The sequence below is a fragment of the Oryx dammah genome, unplaced genomic scaffold (assembly GCF_014754425.2).
Source record: "Oryx dammah isolate SB20612 unplaced genomic scaffold, SCBI_Odam_1.1 HiC_scaffold_3, whole genome shotgun sequence".
NCBI classification, from domain to species: domain Eukaryota; kingdom Metazoa; phylum Chordata; class Mammalia; order Artiodactyla; family Bovidae; genus Oryx; species Oryx dammah.
The window spans coordinates 50,409,593-50,425,696 of record NW_024070187.1 but is presented as its reverse complement, the minus strand read 5'-3'; the positions used below and the strand labels follow the sequence as shown (position 1 = coordinate 50,425,696).

The following is a 16,104-nucleotide window of genomic DNA, read 5'->3' as shown; positions in this document are numbered from 1 at the left end:
ACCAAATTCAGTAATCTCTAGTGAGTCTCTCAGTTATTAGTGTAAATTACTGATGGTCTACTCTAATAATAAATAATAATAGCAATTCTGGGAAACAAAGCATTAGCAGTTTAATGTCTAAGCATTTTTTTCTGGATAGTTTAAATTAAGAGCACAATGAAACATTTGTCATTTAATTAAAATATGTTTCCAGATTATAATGCAATTTAAAAGGATGTTTCTAATGGATATATCAAAATAACTGAATTTTAATGCCATCAAAAGTTTTTCAGGATGTTCTAAGAAGACAATTAATTTCATATGGCATCAACCAAAAGAGAGCTCATAACACAAAAACATCTCTAAGATGTCTAAAGTTACTTTTATTAGTCCACCCATTGTCTTAAGACTCTAAAACTGGAACTTACTACATCTAAACTCCAGTATGTAGATGTCTGAAACATTGACAAAGCTAGACAATGTATTGGAGAAGGAAATGGCAACCCACTCCAGTATTCTTGCCTAGAGAATCCTGTGGACAGAGAAGCCTGGTGTGCTGCTGTCCATGGGGTCGCATAGACTCAGACGCAACTGAAGTGACTTAGCAGCAGCAGCAGACAATGTGTTAATTAATTTATTGATCAATTTATGTAGCAGATATCAATTGTTTAAATACTATGTTTCTGGTACTATTCTAGACACGAGGTACACTACTGAAAAAAAATTTCTGCCTTTATGGAGTTCTCAATCATATTTGGAGTGAGATAAAAATAAAATAGTAAATAAGACAAAGGATACATCACACAATCCATACAGCACTAGCTATGTTCCTAAATCCATCCCCTTTCTTCCTTAGGATACATGGACCTGAATTTTTTAATTTTATTTAGAATTAGGTAGAGCCATGTGACACATTTGTACTATCTAAAGAAGAGAATAGGCCTTGTCACACTCCATTACTCTTGTCTGGAAAATCCCATGGATGGAGGAGCCTGGTAGGCTGCAGTCCATAGGGTCTCTAAGAGTCGGACACGACTGAGCGACTTCACTTTCACTTTTCACTTTCATGCATTGGAGAAGGAAATGGCAACCCACTCCAGTGTTCTTGCCTGGAGAATCCTAGGGACGGGGGAGCCTGGTGGGCGGCCGTCTATGGGTTCACACAGAGTCGGACACAACTGAAGTGATTTAGCAGCAGCAGAAAAACCTGGTAATGGGCATGTTGTGACTGTACTGGTCAAATATGCACACTGGCACATAGTATTATATTCTAGATTTTACTCAAGGTTACACACTAGGGTAACCCACTGAAGGCAGTGTTTGCCCTGGATCTGAACTGCCATTGTGAATTATGTGAGGGGTGCAAAATAATTTCTAAGTTGTTTCAGTTCAGTTCAGTTCAGTTCAGTCGCTCAGTCGTGTCCAACTCTTTGCTACCCCATGAATCACAGCATGCCAGGCCTCCCTGTCCATCACCAACTCCCAGAGATCACTCAGACTCACATCCATTAAGCCAGTGATGCCATCCAGCCATCTCATCCTCGGTCGTCCCCTTCTCCTCCTGCCCCCAATCCCTCCCAGCATCAGAATTTTTTCCAATGAGTCAACTCTTCGCATTAGGTGGCCAAAGTACTGGAGTTTCAGCTTCAGCATCATTCCTTCCAAAGAAAGCCCAGGGCTGATCTCCTTCAGAATGGACTGATTGGATCTCCTTGCAGTCCAAGGGACTCTCAAGAGTCTTCTCCAACACCACAGTTCAAAGCATCAATTCTTCAGCACTCATCCTTCTTCACAGTACAACTCTCACATCCATACATGACCACTGGAAAAACCATAAGCTTGACTACTCTTGGATCACTCTGTGGCATCATAGGCTTACCCTAACTGATTCAATCTGTTAGACAATGTTACAAATCAAGGAAATAAAGCCTGTAAGATGATGGAGAGCATGTGGTGCAAGGTTTGCTTGTCTGTCATTTTGGCTGCTGCCTCATGACCCATGGCTGCTCAGTTTCTAGACTTCATGACTACTTTTTAGCCAAAAAGAAGGATAAAATTACTAAGAGGGACTAGTCCAAATTTAAAGATTTACAAAGAGTACACTGAAAGAAATTTTGAAGAACTCACAGGACTGCTTGCATATTTTTAATTCAAATAGTATCACATGCAATGGCACCCCACTCCAGTACTCTGGCCTGGAAAATCCCATGGATGGATGAGCCTGGTAGGCTGCAGTCCATGGGGTCACTAAGAGTAGGGCATGACTGAGAGACTTCACTTTCACTTTTCACTTTCCTCCATTGGAGAAGGAAATGGCAACCTACTCCAGTATTCTTGCCTGGAGAATCCCAGGGACAGAGGAGCCTAGTGGCCTGCCGTCTATGGGGTCTCATAGAGTTGGACACAACTGAAGCAACTTAGCAGTAGCAGCAGCAGCAAATGAGCTCCCCTGAATTGAAAGGAGCTAGGGGAATCTACTCTATTCTGGGAGGTATTTGCACACAGAAAAACAGGGCTTTTATTAGTAAGAATCAAGGGGAAATATTGTTGGACCGAAAGAGGTCTTGACACAGAGACTTAGGCATGAAAGAATGCCTAATGATAGACATTCATTTAAAGTTGATTCTTGAAAATAATTTGAAATTAGCCAGGAAAGCAGAGTTGATTGAGGCATAGGAAAATGCAAGTAGACAAGATTGACCATGGTGCATTTAGGAAACTCTCAGACCTACAGCAGTAGCCACAGGACTGGATAAGGTCAGTTTTCATTTCAAGAACAAAGAAGGGCAATGCGAAAGAATGTTGAAATCACTGTTTAATTGTTTTACTTCACATGCTAGCAAGATAATGCTCAAAATCCTTCAAGCTAGGCTTCAGTAGTATGTGAACTGAGAATTTTCAGGTGTATAAGCAAGGTTTAGAAAAGGCAGAGGAACCAGAAATCAAATAGTCAACATTCATTGGATCATAGAAAAAGAAAGGGGATTCCAAAAAAATATCTACTTCTGCTTCACCGACTACACTAACACCTTTGACTATATGGATCGCAACAAACTGGAAAATTCTTAGAGATGAGAGTACCAGATCACCTTACCTATCTCTTTGGAAACCCATATTCAGGTCAAGAAACAACAGTTAGAACTGGACATGGAACAATGAACTGGTTCAAAACTGGGTAAGGAGTAAGTCAAGGCTGTCTATTGTCACCTTGCTTATTTAGTTTATATGCAGAGCATATCACGTTAAATGTTAGGCTGGATAAATCACAAACTGGAATCAAGATTGCTGGGAAAAATATTAATAACCTCAGATATGCAGATGATACCACTCTAATGGCAGAAAGTAAAGAAGAACTAAATAGCCTCTTGATGAGGATGAGAGAGGAGAGTGACAAAGCTGACTTGAAACTCAATGTCAAAAAAAAAAAAAACACACTAAAATCATGGCATCCAGTCCCATTTCTTTATGGCAAATAGAATGGTAAAAAGTGGAAGCAGTGACGTATTTTCTTGGGCTCCAAAATCACTATGGACAGTGACCACAGCCATGTAATTAAAAGACATTTGCTCCTTGGAAGGAAAGCTATAACAAAGCTAGACAGTGTATTAAAATGCAGAGATATTAGTCAATCCTAAAGGAAATCAACCCTGAATAATCATTGGAAGGACTGATGCTGACGTTCCAATACTTGGGCCACATGATAAGAAGAGCTGACTCACTGGAAAAGACCATGATGCTGGAAAATCTTGAGGCAAAAGGAGAAGGGGACACCAGAGGGTGAGATGTTTAGTTAGCATCATCAACTCAATGGACATGAATTAGAAGCAAACTCTGCAAACTCTGTACTTTGGAGTGCAGAGGAGTCTGGTGTGCTGCAGTCCAAGCAGTCACAAAGAGTCAGACATGACTCAGCGACTGAACAGCAGTGGACTTACTCTGTGTTACAGATGTTCAACAAAGCTAAACTAATAGTATATTAAGGCTCAGAAAATCTATAAGTGCTTGACAAATAATTTTAAGGATTAGCACATGTAAGTAATTTTGAATCAGAAATGCCAATGGAATCACAAGCTCAAATGCATAGAGAAAAATGGGGATTTTTTTTTTTTTAAGTGTGGTCTGAAGAAGAGAAATAAGTAGAAAGAGAAAGGAACCTGAGGGGAAGAAAACAATCCTTATTTAAGGATACTTAGTATCAGCACACTTAATGTTAGAAGAATTATCAGAAACACGAAATGCCAAGAAGGAAAAACTTGGTCAAGGATATAAAAATTTGAGCTAGGATGCATAATGGCAAATTTTACTGAATTCATCTTGCAGACATTTACTGGTTAAAGGCAGCAGATTATGTGACCCCAAAACACCTACAATTTTAGGTGTTCAGATCATGCCACCCTTAGACATGTGGCTTTGACATATTGATTTTTTTTTTTTTTTGAGATGTAGGTACTTGATAAAAACAGTAAATACAGAAAGAAGCTTCCTTGGGATGACCTTATCTGCTTACAAATTGATGCAAAACAGCAATTCAAATGTCATTCCCCTCTCCCTGGAAGTTTCCTTAACCAGTCAAGATTAGATTTTTCATAGAAGAGAAGTTGACATCCTACCCAGACAAATGGTTTACAACTCCTCTCCTCTTCCTTCTTATGGTGATGTATAATTCTGAGTTCTAAGCTACCTCAAGGAGTTACTCATTTTTCCCTTGGAAACTTTCATATATACATGGGGTATATGTAATAATGAGCTTATTTTTCTTTTGTTAATAGGAATTTTATTACAGGGTCTCAGATAAGACTTCAAAGGATTTAAGGAAAATTATTTTTCTTTCTCTACACTGGAATTTTAGAAACTTTTCTTTCCATAGGGTGTCTATTAAAAAAGGAATGAAAATTCATTAACCATAGAATGTGTGGTAAAACTAAATTTGAAAATTGATCCATAAGTCAGTCTCCAGAATCAGAGTTTGGTTAGAATCCCAGTTTCAGCACCAACTAAAAGTGAAACTTTAAGATAATTATTTACATCCTCTGTGCCTTGGTTTCTGATATGTAGAATATCTATAATTGCAATTTTAAAGCTGATAATGAGGACTAAATCAAATGATATGTATAAAAGTTCTTAGCATAATTCCAGGTTCATAAGTACTCAGGTAAATGTTAGCTATTAGTTTATTGAAGCGCATTTTTAATAGAAACCATGATAATGAAAGAAGAAAAAGAAATAGAAAAGTAGTTCAAGAGGGCAACAAAGTTTAATGGAAGATTTTGGTTTAGGGGAATGGGGCAAGTAGGACTATGTTACTTACCATTTGTGTTGATAAATGAAGAAGAAAAATGATAACTGACACGGATATGAGTCATTAATGAAGAAGAGAACTAGAGATTTTGAACAATATCTGGAAAATAGATACTATGGATAAGAAATGACATATACCATCTTCTTAATAAATCACCACTTAATAAAGTATATAAAAGATTGACTGAAATCTGCTGAAGGGAAACTGAATTTATAATGGACACAGGTAGAGCAGTTTAATAGCTGTCTTCAGGCTTTGGTGTAATTGAAAGCTAATTTTTTTTTCCTCTCCTTTTACATACAGAAACATTCAAATCAAGTTCATGAAAATGAAAGAGAGTGAAAGAGATACAGGGAGAGTTTGAGAAAGAAAATGAACATTTAAAGAGTAAAAAACTTGACCACAGACTTCATAATTTATTCCAATGCCCCCTGTCCTTCTCACTGTTAGTTCTTCATACCATATTTTGGAGGTTGTTTTCTGTTTTTTTATATGGAGAATAATGAGAACACTAACATTTGGTAGGAGAAAGTCTTTGGGTATGTTAAAAATGTAGTATTCTACTTTATTGTGTTAGCTTTCCTGGTGGCTCAGAGGTTAAAACGTCTGCCTCCAATGCAGGAGACCCGGGTTGAATCCCTGGGTCGGGAAGATCCCCTGGAGAAGGAAATGGCAACCCACTCCAGTATTCTTGCCTGGAGAATCCCATGGACTGAGGAGCCTGGTGGGTTGCAGTCCACGGGGTTACAAAGAGTCGGACACGACTGAATGACTTTACTTACTTACTTACTTACTTACTTACTTCTACTTTATTATAATGATAGCTCTTTCTAACAGCACAGGGGACTTGACTGTATAATTTTCCCTGTCTTGCTTTGGATTGCTTCTGTTCAGACCAAGTCAGCTTATGTCCCATTATAGTCAGTTATGACTGGGAAACTCTCCTAGCTGCAGAGGGGTTGGTAAGGGGGTGTTGTCCGTTAATTACAGACATTATGATTTTTTTTTTCAATTTTTAAAATGTTTTAAAATGTTTTCAATTTGTAGATAAAGCTCTAGTAGGTTTTTAATTTTCTTAGCCTTGGTTTTTTACACACTAAACCAAATGGGTGTTCTAAAGAACACTATCATTATTTATTACTTTTAAAAATATTCATTTATCATTTTCTAATCTGAATTTACCCTATTCTTGATATTACACGTCAATAAGATGAATATGGTTCAAAACATGAATGCACATGACCCATTTTTTAGCAGTGAAGTATAAAAATATCAACCCTCAGTGGCGGAGGCAGTGGCTGCCACGGATCGACCGAGCCTAGCGTCCCACCTTCGCCCCCTTGCGGCTGGTCGACTGATGGCCGCGCCGCAGTGCAGTGCAGTATTTTTCAGAGTAAGCAAATTCCATGAGTTCAGTTGAAAACAAATTCAGTCTCTCAAACATGAACTGGCTCTTGTGTAGAAAAGATTTGGGGGCAACAAATTATGGGATTGAGTTTCATTCATACGTGGTGAAATGTGACAAGGAAAACCTGGGGAGCTTGATCAAAAATAGTGATAGCTTTGATAATTAGCTTCTAATCCTGTATTATCCCTCTAAAAGGAAAGTTGCAAGGCATGGTTAGGTCAGCCTGATCTCCTAGCAGCTTATCAGAATAATTATATGAGCAAGTTAGCACAGTTTCTTCTGTGAACTAAATCATTTGTCTGTCTCAAGATGAAGATATTCCTACATGCACCTATAAAGAGAAGCACTGCCAGGATTTGAGTTCTGTAAGCCTGCATTTGTGATTGGTAATTGCCCCTGGAAAGCATCTGATGGTCATCAGTTTTTTAAGATTGTTGTGGAGCTGGAGTCCAGAAATACTATGAGAACTACATGAAAGTATTACTAAAACCAGGAGGCATTGTAGTCATGCCTGTAGTAAATCAGTTAACATATGCTATGAGCACTGTAAAATACATTTGGAAGAGTAAAGATAACCTTGTTGCATCTGTTCCACTTACCTGGGCAATCAAATAAGAAGATATTGGCCAATCAGAGTTTATGGGGCACTCCTCCCAGCCCACCCATCAATGCTATCGAGAATCTATAGCACTTGCTCATATTTATATTAAAGAACACATATATTTCATACATAATGAGATATAGGCCAAGGGGGTTCCTTAAAGGGCTCCAACCTAAAGAAAGAATGTTAAACAGAGAATTAACACTTACAAATTTGTCGGTAATCAGCTTATTCCTCAGCCTCTAGACAGTGAGGAGGATGAGAAAAATAGAAGAGAAAGAAAAGGAAGAGGAAGACCACAAAGAAGTTAAGAGTCATCTCAGAATTTACTAAAAGAAAAAGATACGAAACTCCACTTCTCTGAATCTTTAAAAGTTTACTTGACATATTTTAGAGAAAAATAGCTTAGAACAGAAAGAAAAGAATGCCTACCTATAATTCCTCTAGTCTTTAGAATGTGGCATTTGTAAGGAGTTTAAGAAAGAGAATTTTTTCTTTAATCAGAGTGAATTTATGGTGAAGAAAATGTATCTTGTTTCTGTTTTAGTATTTTAAGTTATGCATTCAGAGATTAAAAATAATCCCTTTTATAAAATATATTTCCATTTAAGTCTTGGGGAAAATGGCTGTTTTAACTCAGAATGACTTTAAGAGTTGAATGCAACAAGAGCCCAGACTTTGTGTAATATAAATCCTCTTCGGTAAGAGTTAGACTTAATTTTATATAAGGTTGCATAACTGTTAATCATATATAATCTGGTTTGAATTGCAGGTGTTTGCATTTCCTCCATTAAAAATTTCAGTTCAGTCCCTCAATTCATGTCCAACTCTTTGTGATCCCATGGACTGCAGGACACCAGACCTCCCTATCCATCACCAAATCCTGGAGCTTGCTCAAATTCATGTCCATTGAGTTGGTGATGACATCCAACCATCCCATCTTCTGTTGTCCCCTTCTCCTGCCTTCATCTTTCCCAGCATCAGGGTCTTTTCCAATGACTCAGTTCTTCAAATTAGGTGGACAAAGTATTGGAGTTTCAGCTTCAACATCAGTCCTTCCAATGAATAATCAGGACTGATTTTCTTTAGGATGGACTGGTTGGATCTCCTTGCAGTCCAAGAGATTCTCAAGAGTATTCTCTAACACCACAGTTCAAAAGCATTAATTCTTCAGTGCTCAGCTTTCTTTATAGCCCAACTCTCACATCCATACATGACTACTGGAAAAACTATAGCTTTGACTAGATGGACCTTTGTCACCAAAGAAATGTCTCTGCTTTTCAATATGCTGTTTAGGTTAGTTTTTCTTCCAAGGAGCAAGTGACTTTTAATTCCATGGCTGTAGTCACCATCTGCAGTGATTTTTGGAGCCCAAGAAAATAAAGTCTGTCACTGTTTCCATTGCTTCCCCATTAATTTCCCATGAAGTGATGGGACCAGATACCATGATCTTCATCCTTCTGAATGTTGAGTTTTAAGCCAGATTTTTCACTCTTCTCTTTCACTTTCATCAGAGGCTCTTTATTTCCTCTTTGCTTTCTGCCATAAGGATGATGTTATTTGCAAATCTGAAGTTATTGATATTTCTCCCAGCAATCTTGATTCTTATCTAATAAGGAAACAAAATACTTTTTAATGCCACTTCCCTTACTTTTGTTTCAGTCACTGAGTTCTGACAGATGAATCTATGAGGGTAATAATAATACAGATGTTGAACAATTTAATCTTAAAGAAAGTTTCACAGAATTCAATAGTATTGCTGCTCTTGCTTTTGAATCTATTGCCCAAAGACTTATGGCAGATAACTGCTTATCTCAAAGAGATTTTAAGAGCGCATGAAATGAATAGTAAAGTAAAAAGCACATACTTGCTACAACTCTTCATTCATATGGACCCTGTACATTTTCAGTATTTAAAAATAATAAAGTTATTTTACTCTCTGGAATTGTAGAAAAGAGTATGTTTAGGTTTGCTTTTCAATAGTTCACTCTGTAAACTATATGGCTTAAAAAAAATTGTTCTCTGTGACTGTTGATTGTATAGACAGTGAGTGAATAAGCATGAATGGTTGCCACTTTCTTGGGAAAAGCTCAGGGCTGGGCCAAAGCTGGCTTTGGTCAAGAGGTATACTTTAGCAAAGGGGACTTGTGGTTCATTTGCATATTTATCTTTGTAAAGTTAGGGCTAAGGAAGTTTGCTTTGAAGTTCCTGTATATAGTCTAGGAAATATTCACAGACATTATATATAGATACCTTTCACTTTGAAAATCCAGACTCAGAGTGTAATCTTTGGAATCTATGCTGTACTCATTTAAAAATTATTTCCACTTTTTTGTCTCTTTTAATAGAATTATAGTAATTTTCTTTTTTTTTCACTTAACATTACATTAACTATCATTTAAAGTTAGTGGTAGATTGCCATTAATAAAACAGGTAGTTAATGCCATTGTTAGTTTGTTTCTTTTCTCCAAACTGGGCCAGAAAACAGTTATCCTTTATTAAGAAAGTATGACAATAAAACATTTACTACTTAGTGTTACAAGGATTATACATATTTTTAAGAAGAAAAGCTTGGGAGTACCACTTATTAGCACCAGCATCACTGTTACAGTAGTTGATCAAATATGCTTCAGTTCAGTTCAGTTCAGTTGCTCATTCGTGTCCGAATCTTTGCGACCCCATGAATCGCAGCATGCCAGGCCTCCCTGTCCATCACCAACTCCCGGAGTTCACTCAGACCCATGGCCATCACGTCAGTGATACCATCCAGCCATCTCATCCTCTGTCGTCCCCTTCTCCTACTGCCCTTAATCCCTCCCAGCATCAAAGTCTTTTCCAATGAGTCAACTCTTCACATGAGGTGGCCAAAGTACTGGAGTTTCAGCTTTAGCATCATTCCTTCCAAAGAACACCCAGGACTGATCTCCTTTAAGATGAACTGGTTGGATCTCCTTGCAGTTCAAGGGACTCTCAAGAGTCTTCTCCAACACCACAGTTAAAAAGCATCAATTCTCCCGTGCTCAGCTTTCTTCACAGTCCAACTCTCACATCCATACATGACCACTGGAAAAACCATAGCCTTGACTAGACGGACCTTTGTTGGCAAAGTAATTTCTCTGCTTTTGAATATGCTATCTAGGTTGGTCATAACTTTCCTTCCAAGGAGTGTCTTTTAATTTCATGGCTGCAGTCACCATCTGCATGATATACGATTAATATATAGTAAAAGATTATCATCCCTCTGCAATGATCCAACAGTTTGTAATACACAAATGGTTTCAAAATTTCAGGTCTGGTAATTCCACACATCTGAAAACAGGTGTGTGAAATATTCTAAGCGTGAAGTAGTCCAAATAAGTAAGGACATTTTAATGATATGAAAGATAATTTCAAGGAAGATATTTATTTTATACCAGTGACTAGGGCTTAGAATTGGGGATCAGAGGTTGGGAGAATTTCCACAATTATTCTTAGATGATTACCAAGCTGTCAAGAAAGCTGCCACATCTTATTTCTATCAAGAAAAAAAAATCATTTCATAGAATTGTCACGTTAATAATGTTCATTTATTCTGAACTAAATGCTGGTTTTAGAAGTTTAATTTTGAGGACCTTGTGTCTACATATTTAAATCTAGTACTCTTATCCACTTTTGTTCTTAGAGCTGGTGTCTAGATTTGTAAACATAGATATTCTTAAATAATGGTTTTCTATTCATGGGAAATTTTTGTTAAGGATGTATTTGAAGGAGACTTTTTCATATTGTCTTTCATTTTGTTGACCTTGGCAAAGCGAATGATAGATTTTCATAATCATTGCCTATTTTTTTATTGATGAAATGTATCTTTTGTGTTTTTAAAAGCATTTATTTTACAGTTGTGTCTTTATCATTGACTTTAAATAAAGAAGTAGAAATAAACACAAAAAAAATTAACTTAAAAAATTTAGAACACCGATAATGTTTCCTGCTAGGCAAGAATTAAGATCATATACATTATAAATATAAAATATAGTGCATAATGTTATATAATATATAAAGCATGTATATTTGCTTTTATAAATGATAAATTTTTGCATGTCTAAAAAATAATTAAAAATACTAAACAGCAACAAAGGAAACCACACACAATGTTCATAGTATATGAATCATTAGTGAAAGTAAATAAAGACAGACAAGGCACTAGAAATAATGTTATGAAGGGTCTTACCTGATATGCTAAAACCACATGACTTAGTACACATTTGAACATTTTCTTCTTTACATTATTTCTCATAGTCTTCCTTTCTTTCAGTCACAATGTCAATTCTGTGATTTAGGTCCTTGTTACCTCATGCCTGAATTGTTTAAACAACCTTCTTATCTAGTCTTCAGTACTTTAGTCTCTTCCCATCAAACTGGATTTTAAGGATCATCACCAGGCTTATAATCCTGATACAATTTTTATATTATTTTACTATCCTAGATAGTGTTTATCTGCAGTTTGGTCATTGGTTTAATCATTATTCCAAAACACTATTTTTTAGTTATTATAAAATTTTATTTGTGAACATGCATGCAAAAATTGTCAAAAATACTCACAAACATACCAGCATTATTTTTTTAACCAAAAATAAAAATTTTATCTGTGACTGAGATGACTTTGACACTGCACATTTGTTAGGAAAAGATAAACTGTTCAATAAGTATAAGTAGTATTGGGACAATTCAATATCTGAATGTGAAAAGATGAGTTTGGAAACCTATCTTACCCCACATGTATATATAAAAAAATGAAATTCATATGAATTAAGACTTACACATACAAGGCAAAACTATAATACTGTGAGGAAATAGAAAGTCTCCAGTATGTTTACACTTGTACAAAGTTCAAACCGTGCAAAACTATGTAATATATCACTTATTTAAAACCAACATGGTTAGATATAAAGTGGGAAAAAAAGGTAAAGAGAAAATTCAAATTTGCATTTCCCCTTAGGGGAAATTAAAGGAGAGATGGAGGATCTAAGAATTCTTGTTTTATTTTTTAAACCTTTTATTTTATATTGGAGTATAGCAAATTAACAATGTTGTGATAGTTTCATTGGACTTCAGAGGAACTCAATCATAAAATTCATTTATTCATTCTCCCCAAAACTACCCTCTCATACATGCTATGTCAACCTACTCTTTATGGGGCAGAAAGATGTCCTGATAGTTTATATCAAGTAAAAGGGTGCGATTTTCTTTGCAATCTGGTAACTATTTACTCCTTTAGGATAGAGTCCAAATTTACCTAAACTCAATCTGTGCCGTGTTTAGTAGCTCAGTCATGTCTGACTTTTTGTGACCCCATGGAATGTAGCCCATGTCCTATAGCCTCATAGCCTGTAGTCCCGGCTCCTCTTCCATGGGGGATTATTCAGGCAGGAATACTGGAGTGGAATAATACTGGGATAATGTTTTTGCCATGCTCTCCTCCAGGGGGTCTCTCAAACCCAGTGACCAAACCAGGATCTCCTGGATTGTAGGCGGATTCTTTATCAGCTGAGCTATCAGAAAAGCCCAAACTCTTTTTACTGAATTTTAACACCAATATGTTAACATAGTTATCTGCACTCTAGAAATTCACTTCCATAGTCTACCTTATGATTCATCCTGACATTTCCTTTTACTGAAATATTTACCTTTAAGAACAAGCTTAAGCAACACTTTTGGTTTTGAAGTTTCCATAAGGCTACAGTCCATAGAGTCACAAAAAGTCAGACAAGACTGAGCGACTAAGCACAGCACAGCACAAATATGTGTTTTCACCTTTTATGAAGCTAAATGTTTACTCTTGTTAATTTTTGTTTTCATTTTCAGTAATATATTATTATACTGTAACATTATAAAAACTATATATGCTTAATCTTTGCTGCTTTCTCATTTTTAAGGGTGGCTTTGAAATAGCAAATCATAAATAAACTTTTATTTATTACACTAAATAAAATATTAAATAATTTAAAAAATGATCCATTTTTTTCTTTTCTTTCTCATTATCCTTCCTTCCTTTTTCATTTTATTTCATCATCATTTTCTTTATATCTTGTAATTATTTAGCAACTGTGTATAGAAAATGCCAGAATTGTGCTCTTAAATTTAAATGCTAATTGTAAGTTAAACTAAGATCCTGGACTCTTCTATCTTAATGTTTAAAGGAGTATAACTGCTAGGCAGTGAGTTTAATGTTTTTGCATTATTTTAACAATAATTGTGCAAAAATTTTTCATTGAAAAAGTCATGATCCTGTTCTCTTATTTTTTAAGTAATTGTATTATTTATCTTTTGTCTGTGCTGAGTCTTCATTGCCACACAAGCTTTTCTCTAGTTTCAGGAAGTGAGAGTTACTTTAGTTGCAGTGCACAGGCTACTCACTATGATGGCTTCTCTTCTTGTGGAGCATGGGCTCCAGGACACACAGGCTTCAGTGATTGTAGCACATGGCTCAGTAGTTGCAGCTCCCAGGCTCTAGAGTGCAGGCTCAATAGTTGTAGCACATGAGCTTAGTTGCTCTGCATCTTCCCAGATCAATGATTGAACTCCCATCTCCTGCATTGGTAGGAAGATTCTTTACAACTGAGCCACCAGGGAAGCCCAATTGTGTTCTTTTAAATTGCTGTATATTATCATGTAAATTGCTGTATATTATCATTTCTCACTTATTACTATTTAATCTTTGTGTCTTATTTAAAATTTTCAACCTGACTCTTCTAACTGATTTTATGAATATATACACATAGAGCTTTCATAAAACAATTAAATATGCCATCTTGGTTTTTTTTTCCCTAATAGATAAGATGTTATCACTTGATATCATAATTATTTCATGTTAAATTCAATAGGAGAAATAAATTGCCATGTCTAAAATGAGATGCTTCCTGCTTTGATTAACAACACTCCTATACAATCTATTTCTTCTGCCCAGTCAATATGGCCATTATGCATCATTTTCCCTTTCAAGTATTAAAAAAAAGGTAGACAATCTTCTATTCCTGAACTTTCATTAATAAACGTGTACTATTTGAAAATGTTTGTTTTCTTGTTCTATTATCAGGCATTTATAGACAGATATATGTCCAGAATATTGTCTTTGTGTTCTCTCTAATACAAACTATAGTTCCTTTTTTCTTCAGTCTCTCCAGGAAAACCACAGTTTGGATAAAAGAATATTCATTCAATTCATTTATTTGATACATTTAAAAAACATATTTTACCACTTCAGGTTGTTGAGAGTTTAAAGGCTAAGGTAGACACATTACATAAATACAATAGCAGGTTTACTAGCCATATATCCTAAACACTATAGTTAGACCATAAGTAAGGGAGCTTAGAGCTTACAGTATCATGGAAGTAAAACTGAAGCAATATCCAAGAAGCATAGGGTGATTAAGACTATGGATTCTGTCACAAAAAATCTCTTTAACTTTGGAAATTCATTTAATCTTTCTGAGCCTAAGTTTCCTCAGCTATAAAATAGATCTAACTATAGCTCCTACCTTATTATATTGTTTTTAGGACAAATGCATTAATCAGTGTAATGAGCTTAGAACAGTGTGACTCATTATAAGCCTTTGATAAATGTTGTCTATAATGATGAGGACTACTATATGAGAAAGATTTCCTGTGCAGCAGAAACCTTGCAGGGGAAGCACAGATACAAAAAAAAAAAGTTTATAATACACTCAGGTAAATAGAAATTACTTGGTTGGCAGGAGCTTGAGGAGCAGTAAAGAATGGAAAAGATGGAAATAGAAAGATAACCAGGGAGTAAAGGTGAAGAGCTACTTACTGGACATATTAATGTTATGGTGTAAGCTATGGAGTGAAATTATTGAAGAATTTCATGTAGTGGAATGATATGGCCTAATGTACACTTCAGAAACAAATTTAGTAAGTGTATAAAATGGATTTGAGAGAAAGGTTTGAAAGAAGAGTTGATGGCAGAAAATAATGGTGACAGAGATTATTAGTAGGTAACTTAGAAGCTAGCTATGTTTAGCTTGGTATGTATAATGTGTAACTCCTGGGATCATGTGAGTATTAAGTTGGTATGTATAATGTATAATTCTTAGGATCATATGAGTATTAAGCCCAGTGCTTAGCCTTAGAGCTCACACTCAATTTATATTGCTGCTGCTGCTGCTAAGTTGCTTCAGTCGTGTCCAACTATGTGCGACCCCATAGACGGCAGCCCACCAGGTTCCCCCATCCCTGGGATTCTCTAGGCAAGAATAGGAGTGGGTTGCCATTTCCTTCTCCACAATTTATATTAGTTATAATTATTGTCAGTGTGATATCTTTAAACAAAAATTATTGAATATTATAACTTAAATGGCTCCATGATTAAATGATAAATTGATAAAATGAAAAAGTGGATTTTGATCAAGAAGACTGACAATTTTTAACATATTGAGTATGAGATTTCCATTAATATACAGGGTTATGTGTGCAGAAATCAGATGGAAATAGAGATTAAGAGTTCAAATGAGAGGCTTGGATATGTAGACTGAGAATAGGTTGGATCTATGGCAACCAACAATATATGGAATACAGCAGAAGCACTGGTAATAAACCAGTTCACTTAGGGAGAGAGTCGCAAATAACAGAAGAGAGTACAAACATAACCTCAGGTTCACTACCTTTTTCTTGTCCTATGGACAAAAGTCTTTCAGAGTGTGAATGGCCAAGAAGATATGAGGAGAATCAAGTTAGTAATTCAGTAGTAAATCATTGGAACAGCAACATTTATTGAGTGATTACTAATATTCCTTGTGGTTAAGTACTGTATAAGCATTAACT

At 35.9% G+C, this 16,104-nt stretch overlaps 1 pseudogene; it reads left to right on the top strand.

The window, feature by feature from the left end:
- The first annotated feature begins 6,720 nt into the window (after window positions 1–6,720).
- Window positions 6,721–7,691, top strand: LOC120861568 (annotated as a pseudogene).
- The last annotated feature ends 8,413 nt before the right edge of the window (window positions 7,692–16,104 follow it).